A 23,250-nucleotide genomic window follows, 5' to 3' on the forward strand; every position below is an offset into this window, starting at 1 on the left:
AAGGTGTTAAATTCTAATCAAATTCAGGCTCTAATCCAAGAACCATACCAATCAACAAAATCCCTTGTCATAAAAGACAAAATCCAAATTCCACAAATATCTTGCTAAGTCCTTTCATCACAAATTTCCCCCTCCAAACTTTTCCAAGGTTATTCATGTATGGTTAAAACTCAATCCCAAAAGAGAATGATGGCTAAACAACAATATGGCATGCCGAACATTAGTGCCCTATATGAAGATCCCACGCAAGATCCTACACAAAGTGAGCAACCTAGCAATCCAGATCAAAGCCAAAATCCTAACATGGTTAGCCAAGATGAAATCTCTCCGGAAGTGCAAACTTTCCTAGCGGATGCTTATAACCAAGAGATGATGGAAAAGTTTATTCAACACAATCCCACTGCACTTCTAAAAACTTTCCTTGAAAATGGAGCTCAACTTCCACCTAAATTTAATAGATTCACTCTCATCCAACAACCACAAGGAGACCTTGTTCCCTCATAAACTGTTGCACCTATTATTCAAATTCAATCAATCACAGCCCCATCAATCATCCAAGCTCAATAAATGCCATCCACAGCACCTCCCACCATAGTCTCCATCCCACCTTCTTCCTCCTTACCATCTATACCACTATCAAATCCAATCTCATCCATTCTCCAACACACTTCTATACCACCTCCTTCCATTCAACCACATATTTCTCTTCCACAAACTTCCCTTCCCACCAACAATGTCGCAAATTTTATCTGGGCTGTGCTCAATCCCGTCACAATAGTTTGCGGACCACAACCAACTATCACACAAATCCCTGCAACATTGATCTTCACATCCCACGTTCCCGTCTCTTCATCATATCAATATATTGGTGGTGGTGCACCTTCTTTGTCTCATCCAATTCTTGGGGCAAATACAATTCATCATTATCAAAGTCCACAACAAGACCTCATCAAGGAAATTCAAGACATGAAAAATATCATCAAGGACATGAAAGAAAGGACTAATAAAAGGAAAACTTACTCATTCGAAGAGTTTTGCCCTTGTCCTTACGACCCATCTATATCAGTTGCACCCTATCCCCCAAGATTTAAAATCCCCAAATTCACCAAGTATGAAGGCAAAGGAGACCCCTGCGACCATGTCCAAGAATTTCACATCCTATGCCAAGAAGTCTCCTATAGTGACCTTTATCTTTGCAGACTCTTTCCCAAGAGTCTCACAGGAGATGCCCTAGCATGGTTCTTATCTCTACCATGAGGTTCCATTGTCTCCTTTCTAGACTTGGTGGAAAAATTTGTGGCCCACTATGCTTACAACATGGTTAATGATGTTTTTATGATGGACCTATGCAATACAAAACAAAGGCCTGGAGAAACCTTCACCAATTTCCTACAAAGATGGCAACATCTTATCAAAAAATTCCAGTGTGACATGCCAGAACAACACCAACTTGAGCTATTTCAAAAGAACTTGGTGCCTGAACTTTTGAGACCCTTAATATCCCAATGTATCAAATCCTTCCAAAATTGACTGATAAGGGCCTCACCCTCAAACGTGTCTTATTGGAAGAAGGAACCTTGAAACATTACCAAAAATTGACACAAAGTTCTTATCATAACAACAAACCAAAATTCTGGTCTAAAAACAAAAACGTGGTCAATGATGGCGTAACCGATGCAAAGCGGGTACAAACTGTGACCGCTCCCCCAAAATCCACCACCAATAATCATCAATTCAATCAAAATCAATCTCAAAAACCTCATAACAATGTCTCAATCCAAGGATGACCACCCCAATCAAATAATAGGACTCCAAGAGACTTCACTTCTCTGGCTGAGCCTATTGAAATGGTGCTTCAAAAACTTGTCCAAGCAGGTGTAGTGGTTTTTCCAATAACTGGCCCGTTTGACCCCAATCAACCTAAACCAAGATGGTATAATGAAAATGAGTATTGTGAATACCATCGTATCAAGAGACATGATACATGAAAGTGTATGAAGCTCAAAATCTACATACAAGATCTCATCGATAGGGGTGATATTGAAGTAGCAAATGCGAAACTTGGTAATAACAATGACAAACTTAAAATCTACTAGGAACCATTCCCGAAGCATGATAAAGGGAAAGACTCATCATCCAATGCAATGGGTTATGACTACGCTAATCACATAACCGGATTTGATTTCTTAGTAGGTCGCATTGAACCTGCAGACACTCGTGTAAATATCATAACCATCCAAGGAGTCAATCCTCCTTCCCAAAGCAGACCAAATCTTGCTAGGATAGTCATCCAAGGCGCCAGGCCTTCCACCTCCCATTTCCAGAATGACTGCAATGTAACTACATGCTGAGGTAAAGTCACCATCCAAGGAGTCCCTCCCCCATCAAACCCCCCACCCATGTCTTCCACCCACCGATATGACCTCCTTGACCAACTTGGGAAGACACCCGTGCAGATCTCCATTCTGGAACTTCTCAAGACTTCCTCGGTCCATAAGGAAATTTTGGAACAAGCCTTTCTCGAATCACGTGTTCCTGATAACATCAACGCCACCCAATTCCAAGCCCTCATTGAAAACCTTGCTGCCTAGCAGCACCTTGTTTTTACCTCCAAAGATGCTCCTGCAGATGAAGACCATAACAAACCTTTGCACATCGAAGCTCTTATCCACAAGCATAAGGTCAAACGTATCCTGATAGATGATGGATCCGGGCCTAATCTATGTACATACAAATTAATAAAACAATTGGGACTTTATGAGGATCTGATAGACACATCAAGAAGGATCACAATAAAGGCATATGATGATGTGGAAAGAATTTCAAAGGGCATGATCACCTTACCTCTTCAAGTGGGCCCCATTACAATTGAAACCCCTTGCCAAGTACTAGATCTTGATCTCCCCTACAACATTCTCCTCGGGCATCCATGGATTCATTCCTTGCAGGCCATACCCTCCACTTATCACCAATGCATCAAATTCCCCTATAATGGAAGAGAGATCACTATCAAAGGTGATCCCCAACCTTTTCAATATTGCAAACTATTAGAGGGGAAGCATCTGTATCATTGCCCACTAAATATACCCTCACCAACGCCTCCATCTGACACATCAAATGTTGCCTCCACTTCATCACTACCAGATAATCAAATCAAGATCTTGGACAATGGCTTTGGAGAATACAAATTGGAGGATGTCTTATTAATAGGCAACCTCCCTCTCTCTCCTAAGTCATTTGGAAAACCAAAAGAGCTCAAAAAGGACCCAAAACCAGTCATGTAATGCCAAAATACCACCTTCCAGTGATGGGGCCCACTTAATGAGGAGAGCCTTGAAGCAGATGTCTCTTCTTGGTTGTACAGGGAGGAGGATGATGATCTAGTGAAAATATCCAAAAAAAATATACCCAAAAGCATCTACCATGGTTGAAAGAATGGGTTACAAAGGACACGGCTTGGGACTAGAGGAGAAAGGAAGAAAAACACCCATAAATCCTATCTCCTACAGATACAACAGAGGCTTGGGGTACACCCCCGTGCCTAAAATTACTATCGTTGGTACCCCTTCTAGTCCTTCTTTGAATATTGAAAGCGCTGACGTAGAGGAATTCCATGAAATGCCCTATGAATATGAGAAAGATATCTTCCTTGACACTTACATCAATACCATCACCCCCATAACCCCTCCCACTTCACATGAGCTACATCTTGTCCATCTTGAACTCATTGATTAGGGCCAACAAGACAAACCCACTTTAGATATCTGCATCAACGATAATGCTCGCATTGCTCTCCTGATGATGCAAAACCTAGAAGATTGTAGCAGGATCAAGGGTATTCAACTACACGAAAAGGGATACTTTGGTAGTCAGGTCGATGCCCTTAGCCACAAAAAAGATAATAAAAGGAAAAGACATGATTCCCTAGGTGAAAACCTCCCTAAGGCACCTTTGGATGAACAAAAAATAAAAACAAAGAGCATATCTGAAATTGAAAACTCAGAAAAGGCACTTGATGATGAGGGACTTGACCTCCCTACCATTGGTTATCTTCCATAGGACAAATCAAATTTGCTGATAGAAGAAATAGACAACATCAACATGGGCACCGAAGTCATTCTGAAAAATGTGCTCATTGCCAAATCCCTCACAGAAATAGAGAAAAGAGACTTCATCAACTTCCTTACAGAGGTAAAAATCAATTTTGCATGGTCCTATTCTGATATGCCAGGGTTGGATCCTCCCTTGGTGGTTCAGAATCTCATCATCCACCTAGATGCCAAACCTGTAAAGCAAAAATTGCACAAAATGCACCCACATATTACACTCTTGGTCAAGGTGGAACTCCAAAAGATGTTAAAAGTAGAATTTATCAAACCAATAGACTACGCTGAATGGGTCTCTAACATTGTACCTGCCGGCAAACCTACTGAGGGCATCTGCATCTGCATAGATTTCCGAGATCTAAATAGAGCTCGTCCTAAAGATGATTTCCCGCTCCCCAATATAGACATGATTGTGGACCTTACAACAGGACATGAAATGCTATCGCTAATGGATGGGTTTTCCAAATACAACCAACCCACGATAGCAGATGAGGATCAACATAAAACCGCATTCACAACACCATGGGGTAATTTCTGCTATCGGGTCATGCCTTTTGGTCTCAAAAATGCTGGAGCTACATACCAACGTGCCATGACAACAATTTTTCATGACCTCTTACACAAAATTATGGAGGACTATGTGGATGATTTGGTAGGCAAATCTAAGACAAGAACACATTCCCATTCTAAAGTAGATCTTTGAAAGATTAGAAAAATACAAACTACGCCTGAATCCCAAAAAGTGTGTTTGGAGTCACATCGGGAAAAATATTAGGATTCATTGTTTCCTGCAGAGGAATCGAGGTTGATCCTGCAAAAGTAAAAGCTACCATGGAAATGCCTCTACCAAAAACTCTCAGACAACTGTGCAGTCTCCAGGGAAAACTCTAATCTGTCAGGCAGTTCATTTCACAGCTAGCAGACAAGTGCCATCCATTTGCACACATGTTGCATAAAGACACAAAATTCAAATGGGATTGCTTATGTCAAAAGGCCTTTGAGAAATTAAAAGAATATCTAGCATCACCTCTAGTTTTGATGCCACCTACCCTGGAAAACCCCTCATTTTGTACATATGTGCTACTATAGTGGCATTGGGGGCATTACTGGTGTAAACAGATGATTAAGGGAAGGAACACACCATTTACTACATCAGTCGGACATTGGTAGGATATGAACTCAATTACACCCCCATTGAAAGATCATGTTTGGCATTAGTGTTTAGTACACAAAAACTATGACACTATATGCTAAACAACAAGATAAAATTAATTGCTAAAATTGATCCACTTAAATATCTCCTGTCAAAAGTTGCTCTCACTGGTAGAACCGCCAAATGGGTCATGCTCCTAAGTGAGTTTGACATCGAATATGTGGATAGAAAGGCAATCAAGGGACAAGTCATTACAGACCAGTTGGCTAAAGCTCCACTTCCAGGTGACCATCCTATTCTCACAGAATTACCAGATGAGTTCATTATGACTATTTCCACATCCTCCACATGGCAATTATACTTTGATGGCTCTTGCACCCAAAATGGATCGGGGGTAGAAATATTATTGGTCACACCTCAAGGAGATGGCATCCCCAAATCATACAAGATAGCCTTTGCATGTACCAATAACATAGCAGAATAGGAGGCACTCATCACAGGTTTGCATCTGGCTATCCACTAGAAAATAAAGGATTTACAAGTTTATGGTGATTCTCATCTCGTTATAAAACAAGTCAATGATGAGTACCAAACAAAAGATGATAAACTCCTTCCTTATTGTACCATGGTTGAAGATCTTAAGAAACATTTCACAATAATCACATTTAATCAAATCCCACGAACAAACAATAGGGCTGCAGATGCAATGGCCACCATTGGCTCCCTCCTTTAAATGCTAGCACATAGTTAGAAGTGTGAGTTCTTGGTCAAGCAATTATTTGTACCAGCATATGACCTACCAAAGTCTGAAATGGTGTGTGTTCTCATTGGTCTTGAGTCCCCTTGGTACCAAGAAACCTTCATTTTCCTCAAAGACAACACCATTTCCCCACATCTTACCAAAACCCAACAACAAACCTTCATATGCCGATGTGCTCGTTACACCGTCCTCAGAGACACTCTATTCAAAAGGCATTTTGATGGTTCCCTCCTAAGGTGCTTAGATAAACAAGAGGCAGAATGGGCATTATGCGAAGTACACGAAGGTGTCTATGGGGCACACTCAAGTGGGCTCTAATTGGCTTGAAAAATTTTGAGAATAGGATACTATTGGCCTAAAATGGAAGAAGATGCATATAACTATGTCAAGAAATGCATCCCTTGCCAGCAACATGGCGACAAGATTCATGCACGGTCACAAGAATTGCAGCCACTTATTACACCCTGGCCCTTCTCACAATGGGGGCTCAATCTCATTGGGAAAATCCACCCTTCATCTTCCAATGGACATAAGTTCATTATAACCACCACCGAGTATTTCACCAAGTGGGTAGAGGCTATCCCTCTTACTTTTACCACTGGTAAGCATATATCCAGATTCATCCTGAATTACCTGATATGCCGATATGGCATTCCAAAAGTTATTATCACAAATAATGGCAAACAATTCAAAAACCACAATGTCAAAGAACTCTGCCAAAAATTCAACATCCAACATCTCTTCTCTACCCCATATTATCCCCAAGGCAATGGCCAAGCTGAGGCTTCTAATAAAACCTTAATCAAAATTCTCAAAAAGATAGTCAATGAAGTTGGTCGTGATTGGCACCTCCAACTCCATCCCACTTTGTGGGCCTACTGCACCTCCATCCGCAGCCCCACAGGTGCCACCCCTTATTCCCTGGTCTTTAGCTCCAAAGCCATCCTTCCCCTTGAGATCGAGATCCCCTTGCTAAGGGTATTGCTGCAAGACATTAAGGGTATTGCTGCAAGACATCCTACCAAAGGAAGAATACAAAATTGCCCGCTTACAAGAGATAGAATTGTTAGATGAAAGGCACCTCAAGGCCTTGAACCATCTCTGGGTATATCAGAACCACTTGCGGATGAGTTATCACAAAAGAGTCAAAACCTGGGAATTCCAAGTTGGTGATCTTGTCCTCATGGAGAATCAAAAAAATCTACAAGAAAGAGAAAAGAAAGGCAAGTTCAAGCCTAATTGGCTTGGACCATATGTAATCACAACAAAATATGGTTCAGGAGCTTATCAATTGGCTACTCTTGAAGGCAATCCTTTGGATGATCCAATGAATATCATGCACCTCAAAAGATTTTATGCTTAGTCCTCAGAAAGTCTTAAATTGTCAAAAAAATCAAGAAAAAAATTAAAAAATTAAAAAAAAAAATGAGAAAAAGATCCTGAAAAAAATCGTCACTTTGGTGAAAACCTAGCAAACAGGCGCCTTATGACACAAAAAAATTAAAAAATTAGAAAAAGAAAGAAAAACAATTCATCCATTAGTGAAAACCACTTGGTGGCGCTATGGACAAGTACCTTGGTGAAAACCTCTGTGCAGGTGCCAAGGTAAATAACCGGATCCACTGTCTATCCGATTGACACTGAAAATCACCCGCCATCCAGTCCACCCATTCACAACATTCCTTCTTTTCCGCCTCCTAATAAAACACACGTGTGATGATGAGTCTTCGCTTGAGTCATAAACAAGGAGTATCCCATTAAAACTGAGCTTTCATGCCTCCATGTGAACTTCAAGAAGTCTTCAGAACAATCCCAAATCCGCTAGTCACTCTCCAAAACCATAGAATCACTTGCCTAATCCAAAAGCCCACTTTTCCCTAGGGATGACTCCTTCCCTTGCCTGTAAACCTAATCATTCATCCTAGTTCTACTCTTGGCAAGAGGTATCATTTAGTCGCAAAGAAATGACTTGTTAGATTTTGTTAGATCTTTTCATATAGACTTGCATCTTTTGCCCTACGACTGCCACTATTTATGACTGCCTGGGTTCTTCCATATCCAGGTACATTATGATAGGCACATTTGGGGCATATTTCATAGTATGGCATGTTTTGGATACTTCTTGTATAAACTGGCAACCTAGTACTAGTGTTTATCAACACTTACCTTCTCATGTACAAGAGGTATCAGTGTGTTTGAGGATTTCCTTGCACGAACCCACAACTTTGTATTAGTGTTTCTTAACACTTGCATTGTTGTGTGCAAGAAATTATCATTTGTCTATAGAGTCAGTCCACGCCCTAGGTTTCTCATGGCATTCTGATTTCTATAATCAGTGGTGCAAGCCACTCAAGGCAACATTAAACTAGGTTGGCTCTCCACATTTGTTGTGCACAAAATCTCACCATCATTCCATCAAATCCTAAACTCAATAATCCCATGGAGTTCTCAATTTCCCCCACTCCTCGTCTATTCCATATTCTTCTATCTAAGATCATTGTGTTATTATTGGCATATTCCCCCTTTTCATTTATTCATTCACATCATGTAGAGTGTATTTCTTAGACAGTCATATTTTCCACAAAACATTTACCATATAAAATTGCATCACATAAATAAAAGATACACTCATCCATATAGCATTACATTTAGACTGCATCATAAACATACATAAAACATAAAAATCACTCATCTTGCATCCAAAAACTATGTCAACAACACATCATAAACATACATACATAAGCATCCACTCTGCATCACAAAATAGGTCAGCATAACACATCCATGATTGCATCCATATATGAAATCATAAGAGAAATAAAAATAATCCATCACAATAAATGCATACATATATATATAAAGAGGAAAATATTTCTGTCATGATACAATGACTCCTCATTGGGTCCCTTGTGGTGTATGTGGGCCCTCGTGAGGGCCCATCTTCCCCCGCAGTCTTGCCTCTCCTATTCTTCTTTCCAAATTCTTCACAACTGCTTCATATTTCTTCCTCATTTGTCCCTTCATATTTCTTCCTCATCTATCCCTCTCTTTTTTCAAGAATTTTTCATCCTTTTTTGAAAAAATTCTCGAGGGGGCATACACCTCCCATGCTTTACACTGGGGCATCCTTTTCTTCTTCTATCTTCTACACATCACCAAAATGTAGACACTTCAAAATAATTATTTTTAATTATTTTTTTAATTCCTCACATAATCAATTATGATTCTGATCATGTCTTATACACGATGAATCCTTCCTGAAACCAGATGTTGCGCTATGATCATGTCTTATACAGGATGAATCCTTCCTGAAACCAGACGTTGTGATCAGTCATGTCTTATATAGGATGAATCCTTCCTGAAACCAGATGTTGTGATCAGTCATGTCTTATACAGGATGAATCCTTCCTGAAACCAGACATTGCGCTATGATCATGTCTTATACGAGATGAATCCTTCCTAAAACCAGACGATGTGATCAATCATGTCTTATACGGGATGAATCCTTCCTGAAACTAGACGTTGTGATCAATCATGTCTTATACGAGATGAATCCTTCCTGAAACCAGATGGTGTAATCAATCATGTCTTATACAGGATGAATGCTTCCTGAAACAAGATGCTTTGATCACCTTTGTCTTATACAGGATGGATCCTTCCTGAAACCAAACTGAATCTAGATCTTATCAATCGAATCAATATCATCATCAAAAAACAAGATCATTCTTTGAATCAAAGCATCATCACACCTCACTTCAAAGAGGGGCAAAATGTAGACACTTAAAAATAATTATTTTAATTATTTTTAATTCCTCACATAATTAATTATGTTAATTCAAATTCTCCTCAATATTAATTAAATATAATTGATATTGTCACTATAGTATGTGACTGATTTATTAAATAAATCAACCCCTTTCTTTATTCTTCTAAAAATCGAATTCTCACAAATCTCCTTCTTAGCTAATTAATTTCAATTAATTAGTTAACCCACATGCTTCCTGCAAACCATCTTCTTAATTTATCATTAACCTAATAAAGTCTTCTAGAAACTCCCTAAACTCACTTAACCTTATTCTTCCATTTTTTAATTCCCTCCACTCATTCTCTCTCCTAGTCAAATCCTCCTACAAATCCTAAACCCACCTAACATTTCCCCTAATCCCCCTCCTAATGAGTTTCTAATGGCTAATCATGATGATTAGCCACGAAGTCAACTCCTTGTCCCTTCCATCCAAACACTAGCTTTTAATGCTCTTCTCCTAGGTGAATGTGAGATCTTCAAAATCTCACAATCCTCTAGGCATCTCCTCTCCCAAGGAATTTTTAATTCCTTCTTATTCCTCCAATCCCCATGATTATCCCTTTTTGGAGAATTTTGAATTCCTCCTCCCCATTCTTCAAGGAATGTCACATCCCTTGCTCCTCTCAAGGCACATGGCGAAGTCTCAAGGCACCTTGGGAAGTCTCCCCAATGTACCTTGAGGAGTGTGGAGACAAGAAATGCATTTAAGGCATATCTCTTGGTCTCCACACCCTCTCTTGGGCCTTGTGTGAGCTCACAAGCAATCCTAGCACTTCATCTTGAATCCATCCTAGCCATCCATTTTTCCTCTCCTCTTCTTATAAATTGAGGAATCCATCCCTTTATTTTTCATCTCCAAGTTTAACAATCTTATGCTACCCATTTGAGCTCAAAAAATTCATCAAAGCATCCAAACTATAGCCAAATCCATACTCATCCATCACTTAGTCATTTATCCATCCATCTCATCCTCCCATCAATCATATTGTGCACATTTGGAGAGCCATCCACATCAAGCAAGCAAGAGGAGCCCATCCAATCAAGTTGAAGAGAGAGGCACTATTCAACTTCACCAAAGGCTCAATCCAAAGGAGAAGGTAAAATAGCAAGGTGAAATGGTCTCTTCATCATATTTTAGCATTTTCCATGTTTATTTCATTATGTTTTGATCATTTTCCCTTCTAATCTATTTTCCCCTCTTCAGTAAACATTATTAGTATTGTGCTTACCATCAAAAGATATAGTGCCTTTTCCTTTGATCAAACAAGCTTTATCATCTCCACATCTTACTAGACCTCCATTGTATTCCTAAAAGGTTAAGAATTTACTCTTATCACCAATCATGTGATGTGAACATCCTGACTCAATAATCCATTCATCCTTATCGTCAACTTTAGCTGTTAGGGCCTTCTCTACCAGTTGAACAGTAGGTGTCATTTGATCTTTTGTCATAGCAACAAAAGCCCATCCATTGTCTGTCAGATCCTCATCAGAATCATCACTAACTCCTTCATCGGCATAATAACAAGATTTGTCTCTATTCTTCTTAAACTTGTATTTTTGATAATCAACTTTAAGCTTATATATTATCTTAGCTTCTTCTCTTAATCTTGCATGTCTATCAAGACATCTAGAAGCCATATGACCAATCTTATTATAGTTAAAACATTTAAAGGGTGCTTTACTTTCATACTTACTTCCAATTAGACCTTTAAGCATTTTTCTTGCAAATAGTGCTTCAAGTTCTTCATTTTCTCTACCGCTTTCTTCAAGTTCTCTTGCATATAATGATTTCCAATCAGATTTCTCAGATGATGATGATAATGCTTTCAAAGCTAGATTTGTCTTAATAGTAGCAACATGACCAAATTCCTCAAGTTCAAAAGTTGAAAGTTTTCCAACCAAAGTTTCTCTAGATACTAATGCATTAGGCATTGTTCTCAATTCATTTATAGCAATAACTTTCATTTTATATGTCAGTTACAAAGCTCTTAAAACTTTAGAAACAATCTCATCTTCACTTAAGGTTCCTCCACAACATTGTATACCCAAAACAATTTCATTTACTATTTCCATAAAAGCAGAAATTCTTTCATCTTCTTCCATTTTCAGATTTTCATACCTGACCCAGAAGCATTCAAGTTTTGCAATTTTGACTGTGGATTCTCCTTCATTCAATGTTTCCTGTTTGTCCCAAATAGCTTTAGTAGTAGATCTGTTTGATAATCCCATGACTTGTTGATTTGATAATGCGCTCAAAAGTGTTTTTCTTGCTTTGCAATCATTTTCCTCATCTTTAGCCAAGTTGGGTGGATTAGGTTAACCTTGAGTAGGAGTAGTATAGCCATTCTTTGTAACATCCCATATGTCATTTCCAATGCAATTCAAATGTCTCTCCATCCTAATCTTCCATATGCCATAGTTAGTTCCATCAAGTTTCAGACTATCCTTCTTGAAATAGTTAGAACCTCTCACTTCCTTCCTTTCAACCATCCATCCTTCCTAACTTCCTACCTTCATAAGGAGATCGAGAAATGGGGAGATCTTGTTGTTTCTTGTTCGCTGCTCTCCAATTCTCCTTTCCTCTCACCCATGGTTCATCGGATGCCCCTACTATTCTGACGGGCGTTTGGATTATAGTATTTAAAATAGAACTACCCCAGTAGACATTTATCATCAAAGAAAAAGGAGGGATGGATAAAAAGCATTACTCCTTGATCCTCGAAATGATGGATGGACTATAGATTCCCTGGGCCACCCGGCCATCTTGTTACACCCCCTCAAGCTGTTAAACTTCTACAAAAAATAGGACTAGGCTTTGATACCAATTATTAGGTCCCAGAGACAACTAAGACGGGGGTGAATCAGTTGTCCAACAAATTCAACCAAAATTAACTTAACCAGAACTTAATGCTTAATGTCGGTAAACCAAACTTTATGTCAGCAGATAGTTTTATCAGTTAATTGCAGTATCGGTAAAGATTAATGGATGAAACAGAAAGACACTAACATCCATAAACATAACACAAATATTTGTACGTGGAAACCCTGTAAGGGGAAAAACCACAGTGGGAAGCCTTACCCACAATCAAATGATACTACTACAGATAGTATGTGTGTACACTATGGATTTTTCACATGCTACACATGTAGAAAGGCCAGCTGCCTAGAGCTCACTGCTCAATCACAAAATGAGAGTCACACTGACTACAACTAGATGGTTAGATCCAATGATAATGTACTGCTTAAAATAGCATCTTCATATGCTAGATTCAGTACCGGTTAAGTTGTGATTGCCTTCACAAAAACCTTCCTTCCACCTTCAAATGATGTCTACATGTATAGCTCCACTTATTTTTGCATATACCCTATTACAATCCTTTTTCCAATCACATATCAATCTCAAAAATGAGATCTTACATTTATACCATAACCTAAGACCAATTGAATAGTTCGGCTCGCTAAAAGATATTACAATAAAATTAATTACAAATAAATCGATATCCGATGCATGATGTCAGCTCAATGCATTTACAATAATAATAAATCATCTCCATAACATGTTGTGTTGATCTGGAATAGATATGTCTACTGGTGTATATCTTGGACCTATTTGCCTGTAACAACAAATATGAAAACCTGAATAGTCCAATAACCAAATCGCCAAAAACAAGTGATCAAATAATGTCTTAGACATAATCAAGTAGTCTCCAAGTCATTCCAAGTGTTGGTGAACAATACAATCTGTCGGTGAACCAAATATTGGTAATTGTGCATAAGTCTCTGACTTGTTGGTGAAAAAAACAAAGATCTCCAAGTGCTGATAAGTGTTGACAAGTGATGACAATTGTTGACATCAATGACAAAACCATATCAGCATATCCAAAATACCAACATAAATGCTCAACACAATTGATCTGACAACCAAATACTATACACTCTGTCAAATGCCATGTTCTTATCACTAGACCTCAATCAATCTTTCGATATGAATGAATCATGAATTGCAAATTGAATATCTAACACTAGTTGCCATCTATGACAACATTTGATCATGAATGTAGTGTCTCTTGCCAACACAATATTATAGTGAGTATATAAATTATAGAAAATGTGATTGCTATAGCTATAAAATTAATACTTCCAATTAATAAAAAATGTTTGACTAATTACATTAAAATTTGAACTATTAAAAACATAATAATATCACTAAACAATAATTATTATAGATTGTGTGCTAGTATTTATTGGTAGCAACAATGAAGGAAAATTGAGAGAGGGGGGGGTGAATCAGTTTTCACTAGATTTAACCAATTAAGCACAATCTCAGATTCCAACCAACTACAGGAAGAATAAAGATAAAGACAATAACAACAACACACATAACACCAATATTTTGACATGGAAAATCTAATTAAGGGAAAAACCACAGTGGGAACCTACCCACAATAAGATGATACTTTATAGTAGTATGTGTAAATATTATAATGGGGAATGCACATGCATTTATTCACACTGCCTAGAGCTCACTTCTCAAGATATAATTACCCAAAAGGCTCCAAACCTTAGGAAAAGTTCACTACCTTACAGTAATGATCAGACTACAATCCAAATTACATGAACTGTAAAAATAGCATCTACTAATGCTTGATGATAGTTCTGGTTAAGCTCATTTGTCTGCCCTACAAAAATCTTTGCTCAATAATCCACACCAAAATATAAATTCACTTATGGACATATACACTACTTTTTGATAATGTAGACACAGTACCAATACCCAAATTACATGAATTTAACACGTATTTATATAATTCATCAACCTTGAATACAAGGTCAGCCAAACCCTCAAACTAAAATTATAAAATTACATCTCACGATACATAAATAAACCATCGGATCAATATAATGCCATAGATGACATAGCATGGACCTAAACCAAATCTCCAAAGATGCATCACCACCAAAAATCTCACTAAGATCAACCGCAACACGCTACACCACCAGAAATACCGCATAACATGAAGAATATCACTAGATCAACAAAATCACCAATACTGTGCACAAGGATCAATGCGGACCACCAAAAAAATAGGACATGGCCAGGAACACCAACAAGAACATTAGAACCATCTACAATAGCTGCACCAACACCACTTATTCAAATCTTCATTGATCAACACGCTAACTCTTCGGAACACCAAACAACAACAATTCAGACTACAAAGATAACTTACATAGCACCAAATCATGAACCATCTGAAATGTAGATACACATGAACATCCAAAACATTCTCCCAAATCCACAAATAAAGATATGATCATATCCAAGCACAATAGATCAAATACTAAAATCTACCAACCACTGAACAAAAGGACTAAACTCCAAACTGGATCAAATAATATGATCAAGTAAACTTTTGGATCACTGAAACAAATAAGGAATGAAGTATTCTTGCATCATGACTAGATAAACTAGCCATATCAACTCAATGCAATCATCGAAACACCAAACAACTCTCTGCAACACTAGAACACATGAATATGTTGACATCAATAACAACAACATATCCTAGCAGCAACAACATCCAACAATCCCCCCCTTTGGCATTGATGGAAATATATGAATGTGAAAAACAATCAATGCAAAGGAATAGATCAACACCAACAATCTGCAACAAACTCAAATCTTCAAAAATAAAGCAATTTTTCACATGCCTCTCTCCCACTTTGACAACAATGCCAAAGATAGAATACAAATTATGCTCTCCCCCTATATAGGATAATTTCACCCAAAACTCATTCCTTAAGAAGGAAAATTTCCCCCTTAGGATAAACTCACAACTGAACATCAAGATCACACACTAACTACTCCGGCTGAGTAGCAGCACCAACTCATCAACCTAGATAAAAAGATAAGGCTCTAAAATCCACCGGATTGATGCAACTCCATGCATCTAGTTCTCATTAGGAGGGGGAAAAACCCCTAACTTGTCTCTCAAATAGATAAATGTGTCTGCAAGCAAAGGTTTAGTGAAAATATCTACAATATGATCCTTTATAGATACATATTCCAATCCGACTTCCTCATCACTGACTTTCTACCTCAATAAATAATACTTAATTGATACATGCTTTATTTTAGAATGCAGTACCAGAATCTTTGAAATATTGATGGCACTTGAATTATCACAATATATAATAGTAGGATCATCATAAATCACTCTAATTTTCTTCAACATCTACTTCATCTAAATTCCCTGAGTACAGTTGCTAGTAGTAACAATGTATTCAGCTTCAACAATAGATAAAGATACAACATCTTGCTTCTTCTTGGACCATGAAATCAACTTCTTTCCCAAAAATAATGCTCCACCAGTAGTTCTCTTTCGATCATCAACATCACTTGCCTAGTTAGCATCAGCGTAGGCACATATCAAGAAATCATCATTCTTTGGATACCAAAAACCATAGTCAACAATCCCCTTCAAATATCTGAAAATCCTCTTCACAACAGTAACATGAGTCTTTTTAGGATCTGCTTGAAATCTAGCACAAAGACAAACAATATGCATAATCTTTAGTCTAGTCTGAGTTAAGTACAACAATCCACCAACCATAGATCTACACAAATTCTAATTAACTTTATGAGATTCATCATTCTTAGACACTTTGCATCCAGTCACCATAGGAGTTCCAATAGGTTTAGAATTAGCTAACCCAAACTTCCATTTGGAATGATTCAGATAGGATGTTATCGATGTATGTAGCTCATTTTGATGTCAATATGGGTTTGATGGAGTTATTTTTGCCTGATATTGGTCTTTGGATTGAATTGCTACTTTGATATGGTGCACTGATATGGGTCACGATATGGGACTCTCTAATATGTTGTTCTGATATGAGTCACGATATGAAGCACTGATTTGGGGTATTGATATAGTTTACATTTTTGTTTCACTAATATGGATCATTGATATGGGACCCTCTGATATGTTGTTCTGATATTTTTCGTTGATATGTTGTGTTGATATAGGATACGACTATGAATTACTGATATGTTACCGATATGACACTCTCTGATATGGATTTGATGTACTGATATGTTTCTATTTTTTTTGATATGATTTGTGAGATATGATGTTGATTTTAATCCTTATATGAATTCTGATATGATTTTGATGTTGTCAATATGATGATCTTGATATGATGTGCTTGATATTATATTTGCAAGTTAAGTTATTGAGTTGATTTGTTTTGATACAATTGATTGAATTGATAACTAATGGTGGGTATATTATGATTTGTAGATGGAACTTGGTGTACAGCAGTCTTGGGAGAGATTCTTGAAGCCATGGGGATTGATCTTGCTGATAGCTCTGAAAATTGATTACATGAAATTATCAATTTTGAGCTCAAATATTGACTTTCTAGTTTTATTTATATGCTCTGTAAATGATCCAAGGTCTAGGGTTTAGGGTTTATCAAATTTTCTTACGTTTTGTGAAGAAAAACCTAGCAATGATATATTCTATTGTTAGTTTTTCCCACTTAAATCCAAGGGTTTTTTACCATGGGTGAGGCCATTTCATTCCCTAAATATTAACTGGTGGTCAACCGGTTTATGAAATGTGATTTGTTCCTAAGTTGCAAAATTTTTCCTATGACCAGTATCCCTTTAAATATTTGTGCCCGCACTTATATTTCCCTAAGTCTGAAAGTCCTAAGTATTTTGGTTGGTTGCTAAAGATAGAATGAATCTGACGGTTCACACTTCCCCATGATCAAAGATGCAAGGATTATAAAGTTCATTGCATCGTGAGATGATGCCAAGTGTTCTCAATGGAAAATGAAAAGGTTGGCAGTATAACCGGTCAAAGCATTGTGTTACCGATTCTCAGGTGGTAAAGGTTGGTTTACTAATAGTCCCATCATCTTGCATGTGTTCAAAATGAATGAAGATGTTTTATCTTGAGGTAAAAGGTGCCCGATTTTTAATTGTGGAGGAATTAACGGGCATTGTGCTAAACAGTAAAGTTTGCATAGATCCGACGACCTCCATATCCCCATGATGGAAGTTGCAAGGAGGTTATAGACCGTGGCATCATGAGATTATGCCACGTGTCCTAGGCTAACCAAGAAGACCTGCAGTGAAGCTGATGACAGAGTCTGGTCGAAAGATAATATGACACTGTTTAGTCGGGATTTGGTGGGTCCACGGATATAGATGGAAGGTCAAATTTTACGTTGACAAACAATGACCATTAGATTTGTCAAGCTGGGTAAGATCTACAGTTGAGTTTCAAATGTGAAATTAGGAGGGATTTTGGAGGTACCGGTCATAGTCCGTGGGGAAGAAGTAAGATGAATAGGATACAGACTTGTCAATTCAAGATTGATTAGACAGTTAAAGATGATATCTTACAGATGTGAAATGATTTGGATAAGCTTCTGGTTCAAGTGTGATGGATCATGAGTTCTCTGATAAATTCATAGATTTGTTTGTTGATAGAGATCCTAAAGCAGAGAAATGTACACCCATGGAAGAATAAAATCAGGATAAAATCACTCACATCAGATGAACCTTGACAGAAGAATACAATGGATGTGATATACATGAATTCTAGTGTCCATTACTAGCAAATTGAATTAAGAGAACTAGGGTGATGATGTTTCACGAACAGGTGCTACTTGATGAAGTATGGTTTAACTACAAATACAACAAGGTGGTGATCAAATTGGTAGGAGAGTATGAAGCCTTTTCATTTTCTGAATTCAGTTTTTCCTTCTGCAAAGGGAATGATGTTTGAGAAAGCTTGTAGATGGAGTTGCAATATACTCTGTGACACTGGATGGAATTTTTCTCTCATGTGTGAGTATGTCTATAGCCAAAGGGGATGTGAAAGTGGGGAGGATTTCTAGAGGGGGTGTGAAAGCCTTTTCTAATGAAGAAAGGCCACTCATGGCACAACCTCTGTGTCTACTTTGTCACTAGATGGCAGGGGGTTCTAAGAGAGAGGCCGCAGATGAATGAAAAGGGAATGTGTCTTGGTAGGCAGTGGCAAAAATCCATCCATGTAGCTACATGGAAGTTGCAAACCCTCCCCAACATATTATGTTTACCTTCTAACTCCCCCTCCCACTACCTATGATCCTAGGCATGAAGGTTGAAGTTCCTCCTCTAGTTTAGAGGCGACTTTTCTTCTTGCCAAGACACCATTTCCTTTCCTAGAAGGGAAGCTCTTAATAGGACAAAAATGCAACATCTCACACTCCATCCGAAGGTATCAGGGGGATAATGACATGGCTCAAACAGTTTTGCCCCTAACAATTTTTAGTTAAAAATGATGATTCATAGGTGCCACCACATGGACATGTAAACATTTTTAAAACAAAATTGCATACGACCTTTTAGTGCTAATTGTTAAGAATGAATCTACAGTTAACATGTGTCTTTTGGGTGGAAGCTTGTCACTCCCTTTATTCTATAAAAAGGGAAATCATGGCCAGAAGAAGGGTTCAGATTTGTTGGAAATATCTTGTAGGTTCATTTTTTCCTATTCCCTAAGTTTTTCCTAGTTTGTTTCCTCTAGCGAGTCAAAGTGAAGCAAACAAGTTTAAAAATATTTTACAAAGCAAATAAAGAAATATTTTAGTGTCAAATTTTGTATAGGTTCTTGAAGGAGCTATGCATAAATTTTATCTTGTGATAGAGATAGCATTTTGTTTAAAGAAAATAGAATTCCAACCATTTTTCTCTCCATTGCATGATTCTATCATTTTTTAAATAAAATGAATCAAGGGTTTATTTCATCTAGTGCATCATTATGATGTATGTAGCTTTTTGTTTATGCTTTGGCCCAAGGGGTCAATTAAATTGCTTAAATGGAGTTGCAGAATGATAGGGCTTATGCAAGGATTCTAGATAAGTAGTTTTGGGTTAGGGTTACAAATAGGATATATTGTAAGGCACTATCATCTTAGATTTTATGTTATTAGATCAAATTTTGTCGCACTTTTAGGTTTATGATTTATATCTCTTAGGTGCCTAATAGAGTAAGGCACTAATCAATGCTTGTAACCAGTTGTATTTATCAGCCTTGTTTTGCTTTCAATTGATGGATCTCTACAAATATCTTAAAATATTAGAATATCATTTCTTAAGTTTTATGTTTCATCTAAAAATTTGTCTTGCCCTTTCTCATACTCTAGCTTAAGGTTGAGGATAACTAAAGGATTTTTCATCCTTGAGCACTCTCCCTTTCTGTTGAGTCCTTTTATGACATAATTTTCTTTGTTTTTAGTAAATTCTTAAGTATTGTTGCAGAGAGCAGGAAGTTCGCTGAAGGGATCACCCTCTTAGGTCCTACAAAGCCCAAAGTGTAGAAGGATTTTATGTCCTTTTTAATGTTGGTCCAACTTGATAGATATTGATAGTTGGAGGTGGCTCTCCATAGATATTTGGAGGAATTATCTCGGTCTCTACTCAGTGGCAGTGTAAACCCATCCATTTTTGGGAACCAACAAAAATGGCAACTCTACTCAGGAAAATATGAATTGTAAAGAATCTCTGGTAAAAAGATTTTCTAAACATATAATCGAGATTATCCCATCCGAGTCACCAAAAAAAATGGTGACTCTGCTGGGGATTGTTGCATAAATTTGTTCGGGTCTTTTGTGATTTGACGATTGAGCTTTGTTCCCGCATTGCAAAACTAAAACTTTTGCCCATAGAGTGAAAAGTTTCTTAACCCATCCCTTGTCGGTTTGAGTCAATTCTCATAAATATCGCTAAAGAATCTGTTGTAGTTCATTTTATAAAAGAGTTTGGTCTAGATCTATCTATTTTTCAAAATTATTTGTAATACCTCACAAGCTGTGAGTGGCGACTCTGAGATCTATGCACCAGTGTATGCATGCTTGAAGAAGAACCAAGAAATTTATAGAAAAGATGAAGCAAATTTGAGCTCTTATGATGAAGTACTCTGACAAGTTGAGGCTGAAATCTATATAATGTCATTTGATGATAAGGAAGTGTTGTAGTGTTGTGTTGAAACAAATCTGACCTATGAAGGAATTCCAGTTGTTTGAGTGTTTATCCTCTACAAGGAGGTGGCAATTCTGTCAAAAAAATAGTGTTAAAGATTTGAAGGATTGAAGGTGATTTTGCAAGTCCCAAGTTAAAGAAGGTAGCAACAACTTCAACATTTCCAGGTATTTATATTTTCATTAGTCAAGTATATTTTCACAAAAATTGTGTGTGAAAAAATATTCCCTAAAGAGTGAAAGAAGCACTAAGGAAGGGAATGGTAGTGATTATTTTACATACTCCTATGATTCAGTTTCCATTTTTTGTATAAGATTAGGTGGAGTATGTTTTGAGCCTCACCAATGTGATAGTTTAAGATTTATGGCAAAAAGAAAGAAATGGGGAAATGAATGAAAATATGTATCATGTGCTTGTGCTTCCCTATGAAATGTCAAAAACAAATGTGCAACCTTTGCCGAATGACCATAAAGCCTTCTTATGGAAAGATATAAGCCATTGAACTTTAATGGTATCCAAGGTTTCCCAAATCCTATTCCTGTAGGGGTTAGGGAACAATTACCAATATTTAGTGGGAAAAGGTCAAAATCAACACACCAACATTTGTAGGAGTTTTTTGAGTTAATGCAGGATTTTGAGATAAATTAGGAAGATGTTTTCATGAAGTTGTTTGTTCAGTCTTTGAAGGAAAATGCCAGAGACTAGTTTTCTTACATGCCAGTATGTTCTATCTCATCAAGGGATGAGTTGAAGGTAGCATTCATGGAATACTTTGGTGAGAGAATTAATCTAAGCTTAGTTATGAAAACATTCATGGGTATCCAAAAAGAAGAGGATGAGTTAGTACCTGCTTTTAATCTCAGGTTTGCTAGGGCTTTGGATGACATTCCTAGCAATTATAGACCAAATGATGCAATGTGCTTAGTTGTTTATTTGGCTGCATTTGATGAGGAAGAGAGTTATTTTCTGAGAGATAAGGATCCTAAAACCTTGCATTAGGCATATAAGATAGCAATGGATATTGAGAACAATTTGAAGTAAGGAAACCCTAAGGTTTATCTATCTGCAAGGGTATGCTATCCCACAATAGTAGAGGTTAAAGAAAAGCATAAATCAGAAGATAGAAATCTCTATCAAAACCCTTATATCCCTACTGATCACATTATCCCTATTATTGATTATGGTTTGAACAAAAATATGAGTGAAGAGAACTTGTCCGAGATAGTGGTTATTCCTCATATTGATGAAGAAGAGGTTAATGAGAAATTATCTGACATATTTGATGTAGAAATGGATATGATGTCAATCACTTTACTAAATGACAGCAATAGTAATTGCTCTAGGAAGAACATCTCATAGGAGATTCATCTGCAGTCTTGTGTTTCAGAAAAATCCAACTATGAGTATAAATAATTGGAAAGTGTTATGACTGATATTGATGCAAGTATGCAAGATGTTGATGATATGAATTCAGTCTCTCAGGAATCAGTCATATATGATGATGACAATTCAAATGATAAGATCCTACCAATTTTAGTTAATAATATTATTGGGGCAGAAAGATGCATGGTGTGTACAAATGAGGAAGTTGTCTCAATACAATCCATTTCTAGCATGAAGGACCAGATTGTTCTAAACTGCTCTCATTTCCGAAATGTCCCAGAGTTAGCCTCTATGTTTGAGAGGAATTTAGTGCAAAAGAATCAAAATGATCATGGTAGCTTTCCTAGGGCTTATGAACATCTTAACATGGAACATTCATACTATGAGGATCATATTGTTGGATGTTGTTCCAATTCAGATTTTGATTCCTTGATTCCTGATGAACTTGAAGATAAGACAAGCAATGATTTAGTGAAAATATCAATGCATTATTTGATGAAGATGTAGATGAAAATCAATTGGTGCTTTGCTACAATGTTTTTTAGAAGGGTTTTCATATTGTTCTTAACCCTTTGTATGAAGAAAAAATTGAGAATTTGGATAATATTGTATCAACTTCTGAAATGAAATATTATAAGGATAAAGGTGAAATGCCTGAATTAATGATAAGTAACAATGATCACTTTTCTCTTGTTGTCAATATTGTTGATATTAAATTAAATACAGAGAAAGAGGATGAAATATTTTTCTGGTCTAATGATTTGAAATTACATGAAGGGGTCATCTCTGACCCTTTTCCTCCTCTTGATAATAGTTTGTTTGTTATGATTAGTAAGAAGGTGGATTTCTCAGAGAGTCCTTATTTCAGTAGGCTGGCTGATATTGCAAATGAGGCTTGTTTTCTCAATTATGTGCCAAAGTATGAGATTTTCCTTTTCCAACAGGATGATATTTTTATAGAAAGGGCTATTGGTTGCAGTTAGGATGTATGTTATGTTC

The sequence above is a fragment of the Cryptomeria japonica genome, chromosome 7 (assembly GCF_030272615.1).
Source record: "Cryptomeria japonica chromosome 7, Sugi_1.0, whole genome shotgun sequence".
NCBI classification, from domain to species: Eukaryota; Viridiplantae; Streptophyta; class Pinopsida; order Cupressales; family Cupressaceae; genus Cryptomeria; species Cryptomeria japonica.